This window comes from Podarcis cretensis, assembly GCF_951804945.1.
Source record: "Podarcis cretensis genome assembly, chromosome: 1".
NCBI lineage: Eukaryota > Metazoa > Chordata > Lepidosauria > Squamata > Lacertidae > Podarcis > Podarcis cretensis.
Window position 1 is genome coordinate 73,686,134 of NC_137170.1, and position 23,449 is coordinate 73,709,582.

The window sequence follows — 23,449 nt, forward strand, 5'->3', positions numbered from 1 at the left end:
CATCAGTCTTGTGATCTCTTTCAATTTGTTTTCCAAGCACACAGTTTGAGTCAAAACCCGATGTCACACGTGCCTGCTATTTTCAGCATGCAACTTATTTTAACAACACATGTTAATCATTGAAATACATAACAGACCTTTAGGCCAGACTACATAAAACAGTGAATCTGTCATATAACAGTGAATGTTCTCTATTTTCAACTCCATTCACAATTTAATGAAATTAATGTATTTCTTTAGTGACTTTCATCACAACTTTAAAAGGTAAGACTCTATCCCTCATACATCAATATTTGAAAGGACATTTTTATTCAACCAAAGATGGTTTGACCTTTTTGTCTGAAGAAATATTTATGTCTTGATTCCAGCATGATACATGTCAATGCTGGTTTATTCTTCCAGTAAGCATCATGATTTATAACATTTATTGCCACTCCTCAAAGCACACATTAATTAGCATTGTAAAGTTAACTCTGATAAAAACCACTAACACTTCAATCCCACCCATGTCTACTCAGAAGTAATTCCTATGGAATTCAGTGACACTTGTGAAGAAAGAAGGCCCATTCTTATAGCACTGTGTCAGGGAACTGCCATCGGAGCCAGAGGCGGAGGGAAGGCTCCAGAGGGATGCCAGAGAGGGTCCCAGTAGGGAGAGAGGCAGCCCATCCGCACCCGACTCCCTGTCTCTCCCAGAGATCTAAGCAGCCTGCTTTCCTCTGTCAACCCTCATTCTATAGCTTTGTAGCATAAACCAAGGGTCTTAAGCTCATGGGAAGATTTTCTTCAACCCTGTCAGTTGGCAGTAAAGCAGTTGGCAGTAAAGCCAATTTGTTAAATATATAACATTTCTTAGGGATGAAAAGCGCAAGGGAGAGAACAAAGGGACAAAACAGACTACAGTGGTACCTCAGGTGAAGAACTTAATTTGTTCCGGAGGTCTGTTCTTAACCTGAAACTGTTCTTAACCTGAAGCACCACTTTAGCTAATGGGGCCTCCTGCTGCTGCTGCTGCTGCTGCGCTGCCGCAACACAATTTCTGTTCTCATCCTGAAGCAAAGTTCTTAACCTGAGGTACTATTTCTGGGTTAGCGGCGTCTGTAACCTGAAGCATCTGTAACCCGAGGTACCACTATATTGAAACAAGTTTGAAAATAAAAGGAGCTCTTACATCTCAACATGGGCGTAGCCAGGATTTTTGTTAGGGGGAGAAGGCCCCCAGTTAGCTATGTATTTTTATTGAATTTTATTGATGGGGGGCAGCTGCCCCTCCCTGCCCCCCTGGCTACGCCCATGCATCTCCAATCTAGCTTATCCTGAACCAGTTAGTTACAGACACGCTGGTCTCCTGATGAGTAACACCATGTGCGCAAAGGTCATTTGCAGGGCCTTCTGATGGTTGGAGAGGGATGGAATGTGAAGGACCCTGGTGTGAGGGACTGCAAGACCACATCCTATCTTAAGGGCTTAAATGACAGCTGACACTTGTCTGACAATCAGTTCATGCCACTTCCATCAGAAAACCAATGTGGTCCTTTTGACACTGCACTTACTCCCAGGTAAGTGGGGTTAGGATTGCAGCCTACATTCTGAATTAGTGATAACGGGCTCCTCAGTCCCTGGTGGCTTTTATTTCCCACAGCTCATAACAAAATTGGGTTCGGATTGAACAGTTTGCAGGGATCCCTGATTGAAATAAATGAAAGTAAGGAATTCCAATTCAAGCCAAAAGTAAAATCTTAGGGATGGAACAGCTATCAATAATGCGTTCCTTCCAGAGTACTGTGTAAAATTTGCCAACACAATTTATATTTCTGCATGAAATTCTTTGCTTTTGTCTTGTAACAGACTAATCAGATTTGATGGAGTGACACAAAGACAGCAATATTGTTGGCTTTTGTTTCATAACTAATTTGTGAACTGCCTTTTTTTGGTGTACAAACCACATAGTTGAGCATTAGCCCCAAGTTAAGCGGTAATATGATCCATTTAGTGGCACACTTATCGAGTCAATTCTGCTGCTGTTTATTTAAATGGAAACTGAAAGATTAGCTAGCCAGCAAACACCAGGCATTCCACACAGGAAATTGAAAGGACTCTAGGTCCCCCGTCTAATGAGAGAACTTTTGACAAGGTCTCCTAAACAGTTTCCTGTTCTGAAGAATAATCATCGTAAGCATCCAGAAGAAAAAGACACCCTACAAAATGTATACCTATTAGAAAAGCCAAAATATATTTAAATGATTGGCACTCTGTTAATTCCCAAGTACTTCTATTAATGTTACTGACTCCAGGATGTACTTTTCCTGTGGTTAGAGTCTTCATTAATAATTGCCACTGCCCTTGTAAAAATATTAACTCCTTAAAACAAAAAGAGCTTTCAAGGTGGAGGGGGGACACAGTAGTAACTGTCAACAGTCAACAGAAAACTACAACTGTTAATAGCCATTGAACTATCCCTTAAAAAATCTCCTCCAAAATGACATTAAACAGCATGAGTTGCATTTCTTAAGCATTAGTGCACCAATGCCTCTTGGACCATTTCGCACACCAAAGCGTATGGTACATGCTGGACTATTTATTAAGTTTGAAAATATTAGCTAGCAAACATTTAACACAGTCTCAGAGCCCTGTGTTCAATATTTCAAAGCAATATAATTTCCTATGGTGGGATGAGTGAAATTGGTTGCCATTATATTAATAAACTAAATTTCACCAGCTGTAATATTCTCATAAACTAACAATTCTGATAACCAAGTAGACTCTGTTTCTTTAAAAAAAAAAAGTTGACCATTCCTCCAACTAGTGTTTTATATGGATATAAGCAGTCACAGTAATTGGCAATCATTTTTGTAAAAGAAGAGATCAAAATAACTCTGAGACTGCATTCACAGACTATATCTTGTAACTTCTACATCTCAATTTGGTTGTGTAAAAAAGAAATGTGATTTGAGGATGTAAAACTAAGTGGTTTAAGTTTAAGTTTTCTACTTTTGCCACCTGCCAGGGAATATCCCCAGGGAATGCTGCCACAATCCCTGATTCTTCACACCCTAGGACAAGTGATATTTTCCATTTCTGTTCCATTCTGTTTAGCCAGACATGCTGACTTTGATTTGAGCTAGATGCGTTATGCATTGAGTGGTGGGGAAAATAAAAGTAGGCAGACAGGCAGGCAGGCATATGGTGAAGCTTTCGGCATAGTGGCAGCTAAGCAATATTGCGCCACACACTAGCCTTGTTGCAATCATGGGATGGGGGGAGGAGTCAGGAATTATTTTCTTCTCACACTTTCTGTACTATGCCTGCCTAAAGTATTTAACAGTGGAACAGCATTTCCGAACCTGATGCTGAAAGATCTTATTGAAGTAGGCAGCCCAGAGCAGAAACAGATTGTTTAGGCAACAATCTTAACCAGGCCTACCTTGAAGAAAGTTCCATTTAATTCAACAATATTTACTTATGAGTCAATATGGTTAGGGTTAAAGTCCTGTTACCTACCCAAAATACAATTCTTCTTTTACATTAGTAAGCTGTGCAACACGAGCCATTGCATTTATACATGGAGAAGCTATCCAATATTTATGCTACTACCTCCTCTCATAGTTAATGGTTCTTGCTTCACACTTGATGCTATAACAATTATATCAGTGCTTATCCAAAACTACTATTGCCTTTGATTTTTTCATTTTGACAAAATTTATATTCTACACAGCAATGGATAAACTTCCATTTCATTGTTCATCCTATGTTTCTTGGTTATCTGAATCATGTTACCAGCGGCTTGATCCTATGCAGGGCATGTATTCAGTGGGGTTTGTTAGTAGCTGCATTTAGGAATCCAGCCTCAGAAGATTTTTCTGATGATGCCTTGCTTCTGATTAATCCGGAGTCCCTCATATTAGTTTTTCTGGAAAAAACATATTGTCTGCTGTGCCTTTCATTTTAAAGATCATTCCCTCACTTGATACTACATGGAATGAGTGCCTTGTAGCATAGTCTAAAGAGCCAAATGTAGTTTCTCAAATGAATGTTGATATTTCCAGCTGCAAAACCCTACTTCCAACAGTACAATAGCAATTTTGTTGGTGCTGAAAGACTGATTTCATCATTTAAGAATCTAAGGTAACACTTAAAAGATGCTAGACTAGAGTTTGAGACTGATAGCCTTCTTTTTGTCCAAAAGAACTATACAACGATATCAGGAGTGCTTGTTGTCTTACATTTAGGGTAGCAAGTAAGAATGTGAAGTAGCAATGGGCAAAATTGTCATATTTCACTGGACTCTGGTTTTGAAACTCTACAAGCTATTGTAAGTACCTGTAGAGAGAAAGTGGGGAAAAATGGGCCCCAACACTTTATTCCATTAACAATCTCTTCGATGATTGTAACTCTCCTTTTGTAAATTTAAGTGCCTTCCCATTCACAGAATGACAAGTTAGGATCCAAGCCATAGATATGAATTTGCTTCCTTTCAACTTTAATAATGAATAATTTCCTCCATTAAAGTGAATTGGTTATTAGCAAGAGATTAAAATCCTGTCCTAAAACAAGTTATATTATTGCTTATTCCAACTCTACAATTATGTGATTCTATGACTTAATTTACAGCCAATAACAAAGGCTAGAATTCCATGCATACTTATGTAGGAATAAATCCCATTGATTATAATATGCCAACATGTAGAGCACAGCAAGGTTAGTAAGTTAATTTGTTTAGACCGTTGGTTGAAACAAACTTTGCAAACTTGTGCAAAGTTTACAAACAAAATAAATTCAAGGTTAACAGCCAGACACACTGATCCATTTTGTGTCAGGAGGCCTTACGCTGTGCCTTATATTTGTAATTTGTTGCCAAGCTGAAGTATGAAAAGAAACCATTTCCCTATTTACAGCATGGCCTATGGACAGGAATGGTGGGTGCTGGATCCCAGCAAAATCTGGAGGACCACCCAGGATAGCTGCCCCTATTTACAGGTAACATTTTGTTCACCTTTAAAGCCAGTGTCACTCCTTATCCAGTCTATATGCTGCTCATTCTAATAAATTAATAGTCTAATGATCTGCATTAATTCATAACTAATGCTACCACAACAAGTATTTATCATGTCATTAAAGATTATTTCTATGAAGCAGCTTCTGTTACAATAGCTTTCTAGGAAGAGAGGACAGCTGTACAAGCATTTTGAAAAGCTAACATATCCTAACAAATTACAACTATCCAGCACATGGACAAATAGGTCAGGGCCAAATTATCGTTCCTCTCAACTTTTCTTAACCACCAGTTATATCTTATTTGTGGTTTCCCAGCTCATATTAAATCCAATCCTATATATTTAATCCCATCCTTAAAAATTTCAGTAGACAGCTTGAGTGCTAACCCCGCAACTGGCCTGTCAGAAAATCTTTGATGTCACAGCATAATGCCTCCTGAAAGAACAGCAGTAATACTTAATGTAACATGAAACCAAGGCCCTGCAGTGGGCTTGTCTCCTGTCAGGAACAAACAGTTTCACTGTGGTGCCCCAGAAGTGACAAGGATTGAGACCTAGCAGGGCTGTACCTTCCTGACTTTTCCATGAGACCTGGCACTAGAGTCACTAGAGAGAAGATTCAATATTGTCACTGCAAATACGCCAGCTGCAACTTGGGGGGGGGGGGGAAGAGGGGGGAGCCAGATTGAATCACTCCACGTTACAAAGTCTGAGAATAATAAGCAGATTTTCACACATTATTAATAATTTTAATAGCATACCTAACTCGAAGAGCAGTTCCCAAGAATTCAGTCACATTTATTTAGACAGTCTTTCTAAGAAAGGGCGTTTCAGACTGTGGCTTAACTTAAAGAATTTACTTCAGTCTGACACAAGCTATAGAGAGATCTCAGAACAACAGGAAATGATGCTCTTATTGATGTTACTCTTACTGATACTGATAATCATTTAGAACAGGGTTAGGACACTGTGGGCCTACTAATGTTGTTGGACTTCACCTCCTAACAGCCCCATCCAGCAAGGCTGGCTCAGGTCAGATATAATGCAAGTCTGGAGCAACATCTGCAGGGCCATAGCTTCCCTACCCTAATTTGGATTATAGCTACGTTATGTACAATATACAACCTGCTTGTTTATAACCATCTCTCTCACTTGCCGAATACCAGGGTAATAAACCTAAACAAAAGAGAATGCAATATCAGAAACATTCATCAGATTTGAACCACCCTGATATCTATGGATGAAGGGTGATATCCATATTTAATAAATAAAATAAAAATAAAAGGAGCACAGCATTTTTACATGGGTTCGACGCTGAACAGACTCTTGTAGTGCACTTATTTCCAGAAAGAAATATTTCATTTTTTAAATACATTTTCATGTCAGTTTTCAAAAACCGGGGACCCCCCAAAGTGGCTCTGTTATAAAACTATAACAATCATTAAAACCACAATGAATTTAAAAGTTTCTAAAAGACAGAAACTAAAAAAGGAGCATCAAACATCAAGCCATCAGTATCACATCACAAAATGTCCATACGCTAAAAGAATTTGAAACAAGAGCAAGACTAAATAAGGCACCCAACTTTCCTAGATGAAGGCAAATAAAAGATTTTGTTTTAGCACCCAAAAGTAAACAAAGTTTTATAGAAGGGGGCCATGATCAAAATGAGATCTGTCTTATGTTCTCATTTGTATCTATTGCTGGGTCTGCAAGCAGGGCCTCCTTGGCCAAATTCAAGATGCAGAAGCACTCCTATGTTGCAAGTGAGCCATCAAATAATTTGTCCCAAACAGTTTAGGGGTTTAAAGGTCAAAACCAGCACTTCAAATTGAGTTCAGAAGCAAATAGGCTGGCAGTGCAGCCAATATTTATTATTGGAGTGATATGCTCCCACAAGCATTTGGGGAGCTGTATCCTGTACTAGCTGAAGCTTCCAAGCCTCCTTCAAAGACAGCCTCATGTAGAGCAAATTACAACCGTCAAGTCTGGATGTAACTTAACAGCATAAGTAACTTAGGCAAGGATTGCAGCTGGCATAGAAGAGTTCATCTCTATTCAAAACATTTGAAGACTCACATGTAACTAGTTTAGGTCATGAAAAATTAGGTTGCTAAATTTATTTCCTTTCTTCAAAAGCCAGTATGTCATTCCAAATACAGCTTGAATTAAACCATGTTGATTTGGATAAAAAAAAGTATTTTTTAAAGTTTCCAAAATCTAGCCTCTGACCAATTTGCATTCATCAAGCATAGTGGGTGGTATCCAACACTGTCTGCCCACTGATAGAGGGAATATGTCAACAAAACTGTGAGGGGAGCATTTTTTTGTCATTTCTTCTCCACCATACAGCCCCCCAGCTTCCCCTCCATCTGTTTCGGGGAGTCCTCTGGCCCTCCTGAACATCTTAGGGGGTGCACTTAGAAGGGGAATCACTTAAAACAGCAACATACACACCAATCTGATGAAGGAATCCTTCTGCAGTGGATGGACACCACTGCATAACCCAGTGTGTTTTGCATCTGATGAAAGTGGATTGTACCACAATAGCTTATGCTATAAATACCTTTTTATTAGCCTTTAAGGTGCTACAATACTGCAACAGAGTAACACAGCTCACAGCTGTCTCTCTGGAAACTGTTAGTTTCATTTTTAATCTTTGGATATTAATATGCAAGCTTTAGTAAACGTCCTAGCATACCAAAAATCTAAACTACTCACAATTGTGTCAAAAACAGTAAATTAAACCAAGGGTCAAGAGATAAGGATTTATGTACTGCCTAGTAAAACTTTCCTGATTCCAGCAGCCACTTTCCTTAGACAAGGAGGCATGAAGTTGAAGTTACATTTAACCTGGAGCTTAGGACAGACAAGCTAACAAGAAAGTTATATGGAGGTAAGAAGGAGTGGATAGTTTCCCTGTAAGAAAGGAGATTGGTGAGTTAAGAAAAGGTCTCCGTAAGATATATTATGGAGTAGAATATATACTAACAGAAGTCCAGAAAGGGAAGTAAATTTGATTCTGTAATGGTTGCAGGTACCAGACCTGCTGATACAAATCTCTCTGGAGAACTCTATAACCATAATAAGCATCCACCAAAGATCGAAAGACGATTTTGTAATGTTTATTGAAGCAACAAATGTTTGCTCAGGTAGAATCTCAACAAATGTATTCCACAAGAAAACCTGCCCACAAGATGGCTAAAAGACCAGATCCAATGTTGTTATCACTGATGTGTCCTATGGGATGTTAATGTCCTCCCACTCTATTTTATAACGTTTGTATGTATATGGTATTCAATGCAGGTTGCTTAGAAACCTGTTAGGAGACAGTAAGTTGTATTAAATACATAACACTTCACTACTGCCCACTAATGCTGCACTACAGAGCTGCCAGTCTCCACCTCTAGGCTTCCCATTCAAACACAATACTGTCCTTATTTTCATGTGTGGCAGGGATAGGAAACCTGCAGCCCACGGATGTTGTTAGAGACTCTGCCTCCCACCAGCCATACTGTCTGGGACTAATGGAGTTGGGAGTCCACCATCACTTACAGGGCCACAGGTGTCCCATCCCTGATATATGAAATGTTGTAATTGTAATATAAATAGCCTTAACCTGTGGTTTCCTCATTTAGTCCACAACTGATCATCTGGAGAGATGACCTTTGCAGAGTGGGACAGGCAGTGCGTGACTTTGCTTCTGCTTCTTGATCTCTCTTTGGCTTTTGATACCATTGACCATGGTACCCCTCCTGGATTGGCTCCAAGGAATGGGAACTAGGAGCACTGCATCACAGTGGCTGCAGTTCTACCTCTGAGACAGTGTCCAGAGAGAAGCATTGGGAGGATGTTTTTCAGTGTCATTATGGTTCTGCCATCTTAGCTCAAATGCTATTTAATATCTGTATGAAGCCACAGGGGGTGATAATTAGGAGTCTTGGGTCAAGCTGCCATTGTACCCTGATAACACTAGCAGCTCAACATCTGAACTGGCGGAGGGCACGTAGGCCCTGGACTGGTGCCTGGATGCAGTGGTGAGATGGATGAGGAAAAAACAAGCTGAGCTTCAACCCTGGCAAGGCAGAGGCAATGTGAGTGAGTGTTTCCTGTGTCACTGTTCAATTGCCTACCCTGGATAAGGTTGCACTCCCGCTAAAGGAGCTGATTGACAGTCTTGGTGTAACTCTGCATCCTGCTCAGAGACCTGCACTGGTTGACAATTTCCTAGCATGCCAACTTCAAGGTGTTATAGAAAGCCTTTAACAGTTTGGGACCAGTTTACTTGTGAGATCACCTTAGCCCTCGTATGCTCAATCAATCACTTCCATCTGCAGCACTCGCACTATTACAGGGATGCATTCATACTGGCAATTTATCAATGAGCCTGTCTTTACTACAATAGGGTTGGCCAATGACCAGCAGCAGTCAGATGTTTGGAGATCCAGTAGAAATTTAATGCTGCTTCTGAGGGAAGGCTTGACAAAGACAGTGAAGAAAGTGAATGAGGTCCAGTTATCGCTGGTATCTTAAGGCTGTGTGTGGACTGCAGCTCATGTGGCTGAATGTTCAACAATGCACACACACACACAAAAACTACCTCCCTGCACATAGCAATCTAGCAGTAAAACAGCGTAGTAAACTATTAAAACTTCTGCCTGACATGCCAGTTTTCTATGTGGAATTTCTTTCTTTCTCCTTCTTTTTAAATGTTCATAAGTTTAAGGCATCCTTCTTTTTAAATGTTATTATTTTTTGTATGGAAGTATATTCAGTCCCAAAAGCCTCTGCCTGTGATCTGAAGTGCTACAGCCTAGATAGATACACGTGGACAACCTCAATAAGAACTAGATCCACATCTGTCCACCTAAGCAGAAGCAGCTGGATAGTGTCATTTTCCGAAGCAGAAAGCTCTGCTTCCTTACTCAGTGCAAGTTAATATGGGACGTTCCGTGTGTATATGTGGCAGAGGAAATGGGAATGGCAGTGGTTTATTCTCCATTCAAGTGGCAAGGCAAATATTATAGAAGTAGCACTGGTGGTGATGAAGCGGGAACCAACTCTAGCATTTTGAAAAGGTCTCTGTACCTCAAATATTGAGTATTAATATAAAGACATCAAGAGGTGGGAAGAAAGAAGCAGGTCCCAAAAACAAAGAAGTGGAATTATGGATAAAACCTTTATCTGCCTGTGTTTCTGGTCACTTGTCCGTTCTCCTTCCTACTCAAACTAGTTATATCCAGCAATACCTGCATAGGCATACCTCATTTTCTATAAACAAAGGCACAATGAGCCACATTCCAAGCATATTTTAACAGCACACTTAAGCAATAACTATGCAACCAGAGACATATCTACTGCAACATACCCCACCCGGCTCCAATCTTCTGACAAATCAGGACCTGAAAGACTTATAGAACAATCCTGTGCATGTTTACTTAGAAGTAAATTGCATTGTTTTTAGCATAACTTACTCCAAGTTAAAGTGTGCATCCTAAAACACCTAACAAGCCTGCCATTAAAACTGTAGGGGGGGGGGATGAGTAAAAGTAAAAAGTGAAATTTCCATCGATATACACTCAGACCTTTGCAGAACTTAGCACAGGCTAGCAAGTGGATTAAGTATGTGCTAAAAGCTTTATGGACCTGAGCAATGCAAACCACTCACACTCTTGCAGGCAACAGAGCAAGAGTGTGTTCAGAATCAAGCTCCAAATTTTACCAACTGTTTACTTGCTCAGTTTTAAATTTGCTACCCCACCAATCAGTCTGAAGGGCCTTTAAAGTGGCTTATGAAATAATATTGAGCACAATTTCCGTAAAACAATAAAATATAAAACAGAAACAAGAAAGACACAGAACAAGATAGATTAAAACTGTTGTTCTGTATTGTTTTTATTTCCCTGTTTTCATCTGGTTATGTCATGTTGCTGTTGTTGTTATGGTGATTTTAAGTGTCTTTGTTGTATTTGTAATTCTTCCCTATTTTTACTGTATGTGTAAATCCTTTGCTAGCAAGATTTAACTTTTTGGTAAAGAGGGAAATAAATGATTTAAATATATACATGGTAAATAAATAAAAATGCACTATAAGTCTACGAACAGCAGTGAAAATATCTGTCCAGTATAAAAACAGCTGCTAGCTTGACTATTCCAAAATGCCTGGTGGGAAATAAAGTTTTTCACTAATTTTATAAATACTGCAATAGACCACGCTTGGCAACAATGTTTGGGGGAACGGGAACACATTTGGAAATCTAAGGAACAATCAGGGGCCAAGATACCCAAGCCACAGAAGAAAAACAGGTGGTGTTCAGAGCCCATCCACCCGCAAACAAGCAAGCCACCTGCACGGTACCCCCAAACAAATAAACAGCAACAACAAAAACCAGGCAATATCCATGCCAACATACAAAAAGAAGCAGACAACACACCAAATAGAAAAGCAAGCAAAGGATTCACGCATAAGACCCTCATTCTGGGGATTGAGGGTGGGTTGTATGGATACCTGCAATTTCCTTTTTAGCCAGCTCCCTGTAACATTACTTCTTGCAGTGAGGGAACCTAGAAGGCCCTAGGAGCTGGATCTTGGTGTCCGGGTGAATGACGGGGTGGAGATATTCAGGTTTACATGACTGAGGCTGTTTAGGGCTTTTAAGTTAGCACCAACACTTTGAATTGTGCTTGGAAATGTATTGGGAGTCAATGTAGATCCTTTAGGACCGGTGTTATATGGTCCCAGTGGCCGCTCCCAGTCACCAGTCCAGCTGCTTGCATTCTGATTTTGTGGTGTTTCCACATCACCTTCAAAGGCAGACCCGCATAGAGCGCATTGCAGTAGTTTAATAGTCCATCTAGCTCAGTACTGACTGAAAGATTTTAAACTGGGAGTCTTTGCAGCACTACCTGAAGATGTCTGGGGTTGAACCTGGGACCTTCCTGCATACAAGGCAGATACTCTACCAATGAGCTATGGCCCTTTCCTGCACTTTATCTTCTAATCAGGAAGAAGACTTAATCATCCAATCAGAACAGGAGCTAAGGCTGCAGGCAAGGTCTGGCAGCCTACATCCCATAGCATGGTGGGCTGGATGTGACTCACTGGCTGCAAGGTAACAATCCTGAGCCCAAAAAAATTGAGAAGATTAATATTTACTTCAACTTTTCAAAAGCAACTCCTCTTTTGACACCTGTTTTCAATATATGGACTGGATACACTGTTTTGATTTTACTTGGATTAGCCAGTGCTGCAGGAGAGGCACAAAACATGTGCATCTCCTATTGCAGCTGTTTCTCTCATTTTTGCTGGCAACTAGAGGCATCCAGTATGTTCCCAACATCCTTATCCTGAGGACAGTCTCAATTTACTGCAACCCCCGATTAAATGCTACTGCCTACCCCTCCCACTTTGAAATAAGTAGTATTTAAACTTTGGTTTCTGTTTGGTCTTGCATAGCTACCTATGCTACTTTGCAACAACATATATTTGCATGTTAATTTCTCTCCATAACCTAATTCAGCTCCATGCATGTCTACCAGGCAACCGCTGCCTTTGCCTCCACCACATTTGGTATCAGCTCCCTTCTATCTCTATCTGCTTTATATTTCACCCCAAAGTTGCTAGACCAGTTTGAACTTTGCTTGTTTCTTTTTTGTTTGTTTGTTATTCTTCAATAAATTGTACACTTATTTTAAGCACTGGTTACTTGTCTGGTTCCTTGCCCCACAGTGTGCAGTGACTGAGCTAAAGAGCTAAATGTGTTCCTGTCTCCAACAATATGTAGATGAGGACATATAGGCTTGAGTAGGTGAGTGAAAACAGTTCAAAAAAAGAGGAACTCTTTTGAGCGATACCTACAGAAACAATCAGTGTTGTTGGCATTTCAGCAAATATAGCCACAGACTGAGGATTAGCGTGTTTGATAAAAATTATCACTACCCTGTAGCTTCTCTCCCGCTTTCCTCTCTTTTTAAACAAGTCCATCTCTTATTTTTCCTAAGTTCTCATTTGTTCTGGCTTCAGATGCCTGCTCCCTTGTTCTACTCACAATTTCAAAAAAAAAAAAAAAAGGAAAATAGCATTAATTGGATGTGTCAAAGACAGCAAAGTGTTATTTCCTGGAGCACTGTTTAAGGCTGCAATCCTATACCCACCTACCTGGGTATAAGCCAAACTGAACCAAGTGAGACGAAGTTTTAAATATGTATAGGATTTCACTGCATTTTTTTAAAACAGCAGCTTGGAATTCAGTGAAAAAGCACAGAGCTGTCTAGAGATATATGCATTTTCTGTTCACTGGGAAGATATACCATAAATCATAACCAGCACTAATGAGTAATGAAGAATGCAAGTTACGTTTTGCTATTCCCCACACATTTTTTTTGGTTTTGTTGGTTCATAAACTATTAACTATTAACACCTTTTGCTTTGAACACATAACATCCTTAATATTCTCTATATAACCCCCTTGCTATATTCCTACCTCTCTCTCTCTCAAAAAAAAAGACAAGTAGGGAAGGAAAAGGTGAATCATAGTCAACCCAAATTTATACCAGTCATTTGGAATAGGCATATTACATTGAGCAGAAATTGTGTAGCTCTATATAAAATGACTGATCCAATCCACAGAGCCCAATTCTACACAAGCGCCGCAGGTTTGTACCATAATTAAGAAGTACACTAGTGACTTCATGCTTACGGCTGCAACTATGGCAACTTTTCTCTTTGATGTTAAAAATGTGCAGCATTGTCCCTCCGCACCTTCTTCTTCCTAATTCTTTTACAAAGAGAGAAGGAAGAGAAGTAGAAGCATTCGTTTGTCTCTCCCTTCATTCTTTTTTCTCATAGTCTTCCATACAATAATATTAAAACAGCATGCGCTTTGTCATGTACTGCAAAATGTACAAAATCATTCTGGTTCCTTCTGAAACTAGAATGGAGAAAAGAAGGGAAACACACTCAGTAGCTCAATGCAACTATCAAAATTATAGATTTGAGTGGGATCAAAGTTTTACCAAAGTCTGTATACTGAAAAAAACTTAGTAAGAGAATTTAAACTATTTAACAATCTACATTTTAAAGTAGCAAGCCTAAGTTTAAAATTGAAATATTTATCCTTAGTACTACACACTAATGCAAATAAGAAGGAAAAAATGTATTCATGTAAATTAGCCTGTTTGCATGCATGAATGCCTTTTTCGACTACAGGCTGTTGCAGCTTTTGGCCTGCTGTAGGAATCACTTTTATCATTGGCAATAAACACTGTATGCACTTTTGGCACAAAAGGAAATGGCGAAAGGAAAACCCTAGACCTCCGTCCAATTACCTGGATATGTTCATACAACTCTTTCCACAGAGCACAAAATGACACATTTTTTGAAACAAACAAACAAAGATCAGTTCATTTATTCTATGGCCCATTTGCTTTTTGTAGGATAGAACTTTATGGACTCAGTGTTATCCCAAATGCATGCATGAAATCTGAGTTGCTGTCTCACAACTATACTGAATAATAAAACAAGAATCCAAAGAGGTCCTTAAGTACATGCAAGTGGTGGTCAAGTAATTCCTGTTTTCAGCTGCTAACCTGCCACTTCTTGCGCTGCTTTGAAGACCACTCCCAAAGTCCCCTGAATAGCTTTCAGTACAGTAGGCTGTGCTGCCTTTAGAAGGGGGGGGGGGACATCAGAAGCATCAGTCCAAATGGGGCTTATTGGATCCCGACAGACCTCAAGAAGGTGGAAGGAAAATTAGAAGCCTTATGGTTCCAACAATTTCAGTGTTCCAAAGGGACAAAAAAAAAAAACAACCCCAAACTTTAATGTGAAGAATTAAGACTAAATACAAGTCTCAACTGAATTGTAATAGAATAAAATAATCACAACTGAATTGTAACAGAATAGCTTGCTAAAGAAAGCTAAGTAACAAAGAACTGTGATAAACAGTTTATTTATTGTCTGACGCAGTATAAGTGTTCACAAAAAAAACCTTAAGGAATATCTAAGGCAATCTGCATTATTTTAATAGCATCGAACATTCCAGAAATAAGCACCCAACATTCCAGGAATAAGTTTAAAGCTTCAAATGCTGTTTATCTACTGTACCCCATAAGACCAGTCTTGCTTTCTAAAATAGCTCATAAAATGAGACTGAATCTATGTAACCTTTTACAACTATTTAGTACTATAAAAACAAAATCCCCTCTGTACATTAACACCTTCCATCCAGAAGGCCCCCAGAGTATTTTGTGTACCACATAGCCTGAGGCATCACACTAACTGAGGCTAAAGGTGGATTCAAATGACTTTAACTATTTTACTCTCATCACAAGTTCATTTTTACAATCACCCTCCATGTGCTTCATGGTGAAAGAGGTCACATGAAAGATCTGACACACATCAATATCAACGCAAGCTCAGCATGCCTCAAAAAGGCCACTTGTCAAATGTGTGTTATTTTGCAACATGAACATATAGTTCTGATCCTTTGCATGACCTAGTTCCAAACAGCTCTGCATAAGAAGTCACTGGGAAAACACTTTGGGGGGGGGGGAAGGTTGTGTGAACCCAACTTTGCTTTATTGGTAACACAGAATATAGTATAAGCTGACAACACTGCTCAGTGCAAGACATCTGAATCATGAAAAGAGCAGAAAAATACCCTGCTGCACTTCAAGAGTGTTTTCATTTCTATTGTATTTCTTACACACAGCAGTAGAATTTACAAAGCGGGATGACAAGGTCCATCACGTAATCCACTGATGCGCCACTAAAATATATTTAGGAGAGGAAGTTAGGATTATGTGAGCCAGTTGAAACTGCCAGGGAATGTGGATGAGTAGATACATCCTACCCTGCCTATGCTAAGATTTGGCCATGACGCTGAAGCTTAAAACACCAACTCCTGCAAATAAGAATTATTATTATATTATTATTATATTATATTATATTATATTATATTATATTATAATATATTAATTATAAATTCCTTAGATTGCTTACTTTTAACAGTTCACCCAAAATGTTGTTTTCTATTCAAGCACCAGTTTCTTAATTCAATTATAATCTTAAAGTTTTAAAAACAATCTCTAAGACCAGGCATGGTAATAATAATAATAAATTCCAAAAGAAACAAGAATAATACCCAATATACTGGTTTTTTTCCACTTCTGAAATCACTTGAGTATTAGCATCAGAAACCAAAATGATTTAACTCCCCCTACAAATATAACCCGAGGAAAGCAGAGTTGTGAAAAGGTGTGCCTAGAGCACAGTGCATTCTTCTGAGGAATTTGTTCATCTTTACATTGTGTAAGGATGAGTCATAACTAGGAAATGTGCATTGTATATTTAAAAGAAAAACTCTCCTTATCATACAGTAGATTTACCCTAAAATGCTACATGTAACCTTTTGTGCTCTCTTCAATTAGGCTATGAAAGAGTCCCATTCTGACCTCAGAATTAAAGAATTTTTTCCAATCACAAAATACAAATGTGAGACAGGGTTGGGAGGGGGAAGTCTTAGGAAATATAAAGTGAATGTGAATATAAACAAGCCATCATTCTGGTAAGAGGAAATACAAACAACCGGAATAAAAATAGTTGATGCACAAAAGCCATAATGAGGGGGTTGCTCAAAAAAAATAAAATAGCTCTGGCTTTGAATGGCTTGGATGAAATACAAATTATCCACAGAAAAGTGTGGACTAGCATAAATGTTTGTGCAAAATTGCAAGTGTATTTCTAGAAGTATGCAAGAGGCAACCGGCTGCATTCTGTACAAGATCCCAACAATGCTCTGCTTAAGTGATAGCGCAGAGTCCAAACCACTGCATTTTAATTACTATGCAGCCTCAGATATATTGCCTTTGATATGGAAATGTTCTTGTTCTCTCATCTTCACATACGGTCTCATGCACAGAAATCTTTATCTGATTCATAAAAAATAAACTAGAATCCAATCTCAACACCTGACCTCAGTGCTTAGAAGTTTTTTTACTAAGCATAGTGTCACTATAAAAAGAATGGCTAATATTGGTGTAAAGTTAGATATTTTGAGCAATGATATGAAGGCCCTGCAGTTAAGAATCAAGTCAATACTGCATTTCAGAGATGTACAGGTTTGGTAAGGTCTTCTTTCGGTGTACTGGAGAAACAATGGGTTAGATACATCTGTTCTGTAGAAGTTGCAAACAGCAGGCATTCCAATATTATCCCATCTTCCAAAGTACAAAAAAATGCCTTAGTTGGGATAACCTACACTCACACTATATAAACAGGTCTGTATTTTTTCCAGGTAGCTTTGCTTGCAAATTATCTGTGTATTATTTTAAACCTGTGGGATTTTGTACAGTAAATGACCAAAAATCAATCACCAAAGCTTTTCTACTATTTCCTCATGGCACACACACAGTAGATGAAATTCTTGTGGCACAATCAAAATACAGCTGCATTTAATTTTATTTTGTATAGGGGTATTCACATAACAAAAAAAGCTGCATGTCAACAGGTACAATCTGTATACAACAGAAGAAAACTATTAGTTATTATGATTGCTGGAATGCCATACAGTAAAAACTGTCATACGAACAAGGCAGTTTTTTACAAAAATATAAACACAGCATACAAAGACACTAATTCCGGTATTGCTGCTTGTTAATGCCTTTAACAAATTCTACCAAATATTTAAAAATAATAAAAATATGCAAATATGTCTACGCCTGTTTCTAACATTCTTTTTACACTGAACAATGATACAGGTTTACATCACTGTGGTAGATCTGACATACCTGTAAATCAACTAGTTGTAGGTAATCTGTGCTTTGCATGATACTCCTAATCACAGTAACCTGATAGCGTTTCACTTGTATTCAGAAACATAAAAGCATTAATTTATATTACAAATAACCAAACAACCACATTTTCTAACTGACTTTTTTCTTATTAAATAAGTACTTCTAAACAGAGTTTTAAAACTGTGAAGAGGTTGTTCTTTATTTAAAAATGCATGCATGGCTAAAACTGATAGAAGAATTGTCAAGTATGCAAGGGGGAGGGAAGAAATCACTATGTACCGATTCTTGTTTCTTTAACAGAAATCCATTTTTCAAGTTCCTGTTATACTAATTGAAAGAGAATTATTTAAAACTTCACTGAATACTTGAATATCTGATGGGTATGTGTAGCAGTTTCATCAGTGTCAAATAACTCATGACTTTCTAAGATAGCTACAAACCAGAAATTGGCACGATTATCCATTATGGCAATGTCCAAAACAGGCTAATTCTAGACCAAACAAAATTATAATGAAAGGGATAATTTATCATAATTGCAATATCATCACGGTTTTAAAATCAGTGGATTTCTGGTCTGGCAAATATACTTAATGAACTCACCTCCTCTATATAACTTGGCACCTCAATCCTAAGTATGCATACGCATTCAAGTCCCATTGAATTCAGTTTATTTCCGAATAACACTACAATTTAAGTGGCGCTTACTTCTTAGTAAGCATGCATAGGAGTGAACTGCACAGGTGCCGGAAATAACACCCCAATTCTCAATGTAGTACTGATGGATACCACATAACTTCTACACGTTTTCAGAACAGGGCATGCTAAATACTAGACAAACTGTAACATCACCTAAAAGATGTGTCCAAAAGCAGGCACAGAAAATTGGGGACGGGGATGAATTATTCATTTGCCTCAGTTTATAGAGGTATAGAGAATATAGAGGTATAGAGAATATTTCTATGTAACAACAACAACAAAATTTAAATACCTATTTAGGAGCTGGCCAAGAGCTTCATACTTACTATACAGTTGCAACCTATTATAGCTGGGGAAAAGGCGAGAAAAAGAAAAATAGACAATATGCTGAAGAGGTTTGTTTCTGGGCATTCCACTCTTAGAATAAACTACAGGTGAATTAGTACTGTAATTCACATCTCATCAATTTAGTGCTACTCTAAAAACTCAGTCTCTGTTTTCATGGTGGGAAGCACCACTAATTGGAATCTACCTTACAATGACAATCTAATATTGTTATTAGCTAGCATTAAAAACAGCTCTGTACAGAATTGACTGTGAATTGGCTTACATACATGCATGCATACATACATGCATACATACATGCAGACACACATTGAATTTTCTATCTGCCAAGAGCGGTACACACCCAGTTCAGTCACACTATGAATTGGGGACGGGATTAAACATTGAATTATTTTTTCAGATATTTCACATAAAAAGCTAACTACCTTGATATGCTTTATAAAGAGGTATTTCCTAGGGTGATTAAAGTGCTTGGCAAATATAATAAGGTTTTCACTGAAGAAACTTTTTTATGTCCACCAGAAGCAAAACAGTTATTTCTACTCATGTACAAAGGCCTGATCTCCATCACTTTTCCAGCTTTTCCTACACATTCATTGATTCTCCAACCCCCACAGAAAGAGGTTACCCTGAACTTAACACCATTATTTTCCTCTTTAAAACATATTTGGTAAAAATGTCAGAAATGGACTAACTATAGGAGATAGACATGCCCAAGCCACAAAAACTGACCTTTGTTTTGGGTTAATAGCTCAGTATGAAGCACTGCAACATATTCACATCATACAACTATCTTCAATTATTTTTTAAAGCTTGCCCTTATTTGAAGGCTATATAGTTTTGAACATTGGATTGTGTACATATGTATGCAACGCCCACAAACACTGAACTGATAATAGATTAAAACATATACCGTACTTACACTATTAAGAGAAATCTTAACCTACTTGGTAATAAAAATGAATTCAGTATGGTTTGTTTCTGATGAGGCCAATCTATAAGCATAGCTGTAGCAGAATCCTTATTCTCATTCCCTGAACCTAGTCAATCAAACTTCATAGCTGGCCACATGACACCCTATGGAAATATTCATTCCATTCACCTAAACTGTTACACTCTTATGTGACCAAAATATACACCCACATCATATTATCACATAACATTCTATCAAATGCCCAACCTCCAGTACTGTGTTTAGGAAAGAGGAGCATTTTAAGGCATTTTCACACTGCTCTTCTCAGAAGATATCACTCAACATAGTGCACAAGCATAAATAATTAAAATCGCAATCCAGCAGCCATATACACAAAGAGACAATATACTCCTGGAATATACTGCCTACTGCATAGCTAACACATTCCTGAGGGTTGCGTGTGTATGTGGAGTTTGGACTGGAGGTGTGTGTGAGATAGAGAGATGGATAAGCACACATACAAGCCTATCTGCGGTGCAATAATGCCAACGTCTGCACTGTTCAGCGCGGGGGACATGTTTACATGGGACACCAGTGGCGGGAGGCAGCAGTCACACAACTCATTTGTCCCAGAGCAGTCGCATTAAGATCAGTGGGGCTAATCCAGTGTAAACGAGTTGCGGCACTCCTGGCACAAGCCAAGGGGGAAGGAGCGAGGCCCAGACAAACTCTGCAGCCAAGCCTGCCTGGAGAAGCGAGGAGCACTGAAAGGAAAGATAAAGCGTGGCCGGCGGCGGCGGCGGCGGCGGCGGCGGCTCCCCCGCCCCCCAGCCCAGTCCCGCCGCTGTGGCGAGGGGTGTTGCAAGGCAGAGGCGCTGCGGCGCGTGTTCTTCGCTGCTGGCCCGCGGCTGCCACTCGCCCCCACCGAGCCGGAGCCGCCGCGCCATCTGTGGGGAAACTTTGGAGACAAACCACCAAACCCCCTGCGGACGCCTCACCTCCCACTTTCCCTGAGGACCCTGCCGCCGCCGACGGCGCACTTAGCCGCCTCCGTATCCCTCCTCAGCGGTCGCTTCCAACAGAGCAGAGCTGGGGCGGGGGCTGGGGGGGGGTTAAGTTTGAAGAAGTTCGGCCGGCGAAGCACCCTCCCCCCCCCCCCCCGCCGCCGCCGCCGCGTGCGCGAGGATCTCCAGCTAACCCTAAAGCAGCCAGCGCCTTCCTTCCCCGGGAATTAGAAGGTCGTTGATTGAGAGGAAGGGCCTGAGAATGCAAATGACCTTCTTCCTTCTCCCTCCCCGACAGCCTATTCCCTCCGCTCTCCGCCGAAGAGCGTTCAACTGCCCCTCTGCCGAGCAGGAGGCGGCGGCTGCAGGAGCAGCAGCCACGGCTTGCCTGAAGCTCTGCTCCTTGTGACTGACTGCACAGGGGGCGGGAGAGCTGCTGCTGCTGCCTGCAAGCAAAGTTTCTTCTTATAGTCCTCAGGAGGGGCTAAAGACTTTTCCTGCCAGTTTTCCCAGGGACCTGTGTTCAGTTGCGAGCACAGGTGTAATTGTCCTATATCCTTTGGCCATTTTTTTTTAAAGGAAAGAAATACATGCTAAGAACATTTTTTTTTCCTGAATCCACACTGGCTGATTTTAGTTCCCTCCCCCCAAATAACTTTTTTCTTTAAAAGGGGGAAAAAACTCCTCTCGACAAACTTCTTGTATTTGATGTATGGATTCCTCAATACAATTGTTATGAATTGCTCTCCTTATATTCTTTGGCCTTTCATGGCCAGCTGGGGGGAGAGATTGCAGAGTTATTGTTTGCTTTCTCTCTCGGCCCCCCTCCCGTTCTCTCATTGCCTATTCTAAATTTGATGCCGAAGTTGAAGTAGTTGAATTGGCTAATTCTGAATACAGGCTATTGAGAGAGGCCAGACACAGCGAGTATATCCCTGTATAGCAATGGATACAATGTGCTGAATTGGCAGTCTAATTATAAATGTGGCATTTGGACCTCCTTTCAGAGAGCCAGTGCCACCTTACCTTATGAGGGAACTTCAACTACAGCAACTGTTCAAAACAAAATGCCATTACAGGATCAGCTTCACCCAACACTGGGACTAGCCAGGGGATTGTTTTACAAACAGCCTTTCTCACTTAACACAAGAATGTATTATAAGAAACGCAGTTATGGAGAAGGAGGCAGAGTTTAAAGAAAACGCTTAAGCAGTTCTCTGCCAGGTGTCAAGCTACTTCAAGCTGCAAACGTAATCCAAGTAACCTAATTATTTTCATTCAAATATGTACCTCCCTAAAAATACATTGGAGGAGAGGATCAGATTTATTTTTAATTTTTTAAAAAAGATTAACTTCGAGATACGGTTACTAATTATAAAAGGGAGATATCATACATACAGAAATCGGATGCCAAAAAGCGAGGGAGAAGAGTCTTAAGATACATCATCTTGCACAGGGCTTCCAAACGTTTTAGACAGAGGTTCGCGTTGCAGGACAAATTTTGTGTCCATCTTAAAAACGATTTGCTTTGTGGCAGAGCGGTTTGATGCAATGAGCCCACACAAGGGAGTCAGTATAACAAGTGCAATCTAGCTGCAATCTCAAAGCAGTTTCTACAACACTACCACCTGCCCACCCAACCACAGTCAAACCCACCCAGCTACAGGGTTTTTCAAAAAGTAAAAAGTGACTTTAGACCGAGATGCCCTCCAGTTTCAATCACACCGTCATTTTAAAAATGAAAATATATTTTAAATGTACGTTCCTCTCCCTTTTCAAATTAAAATTAGGTTCAAAGCTGCTCACCCTACTACGATGGGCTATTTAAAAAAAGAAACCCACATGCAACCTGTCTCCTTTATCTGCATAACAACAGGCGCAGATACGCTTGTTTATCTCGGAAAGTTTCCCTGTCTGTGTTTTTGGGGAAACACCCAGGAGGACGTAGCTAATCTCCTGACCGCAGGCTCCCAAGCACCGGCGAGATCACCCTGACACACAGACACAACAACGCTCAATTGCCTTTTCACATTTGCCACCTCTTCCCTTCTCGCCGTCCTTAAAAAAAAAAAGCACCCGGGAAACTAGTCCTCCGCAAAGCAGAGGTGGCGGCAATCAAATCAATATGATCTGCGCCTCTGATTGACCCCAAGGCCCTGCTCTGCTCCTCAGACGCGCGCGCACACAAGGAACCCCGGCTGCAAAGCGGCTCCAAGGCGCTCCCAAAGGTGGCGGGGGTGGCGGGGGAGAGCTGGAAGACTTCAGATCCCGCAGCAACAAAAAGCCCGTTATATACACTCGTGCAAGTTGTATGTGTGTGTGGTACAGTGTCATGTTGTATACATACATACACACACACCTTCGTGTACTCTGTCCCATACATACGACATACACACCTGTTTTACCACTGGATCAAACAGAGAACTTTTAGCTCCTGCCAAACGCCGTCTCTCATATATAACTTTAGGAATATTTGTAAGGCGACATTTCAACAATACAACGTAAAGCAAAATAAAAGCACCAGGTGATCTCTCTCTCTCTCTCTCTCTCTCTGTCTCTCTCTCTCTCACACACACACACACACACACACACACACACACAATGCCTGGCTAAGTGACATGCAATTTTTCAGAGACAAACCAGATTTACAACAGAAGATTGAAAGATCTTCAAAATAAATTACATCAAACCCATCTTAATAT

General features: G+C 39.9%; 1 protein-coding gene across 8 annotated transcripts in view; it reads right to left on the minus strand.

The window, feature by feature from the left end:
* The window catches only part of SOX6 (SRY-box transcription factor 6), a 435,786-nt gene that overhangs the window by 410,635 nt on the left and 1,702 nt on the right, over positions 1 to 23,449 (minus strand). The window lies entirely within an intron of this gene.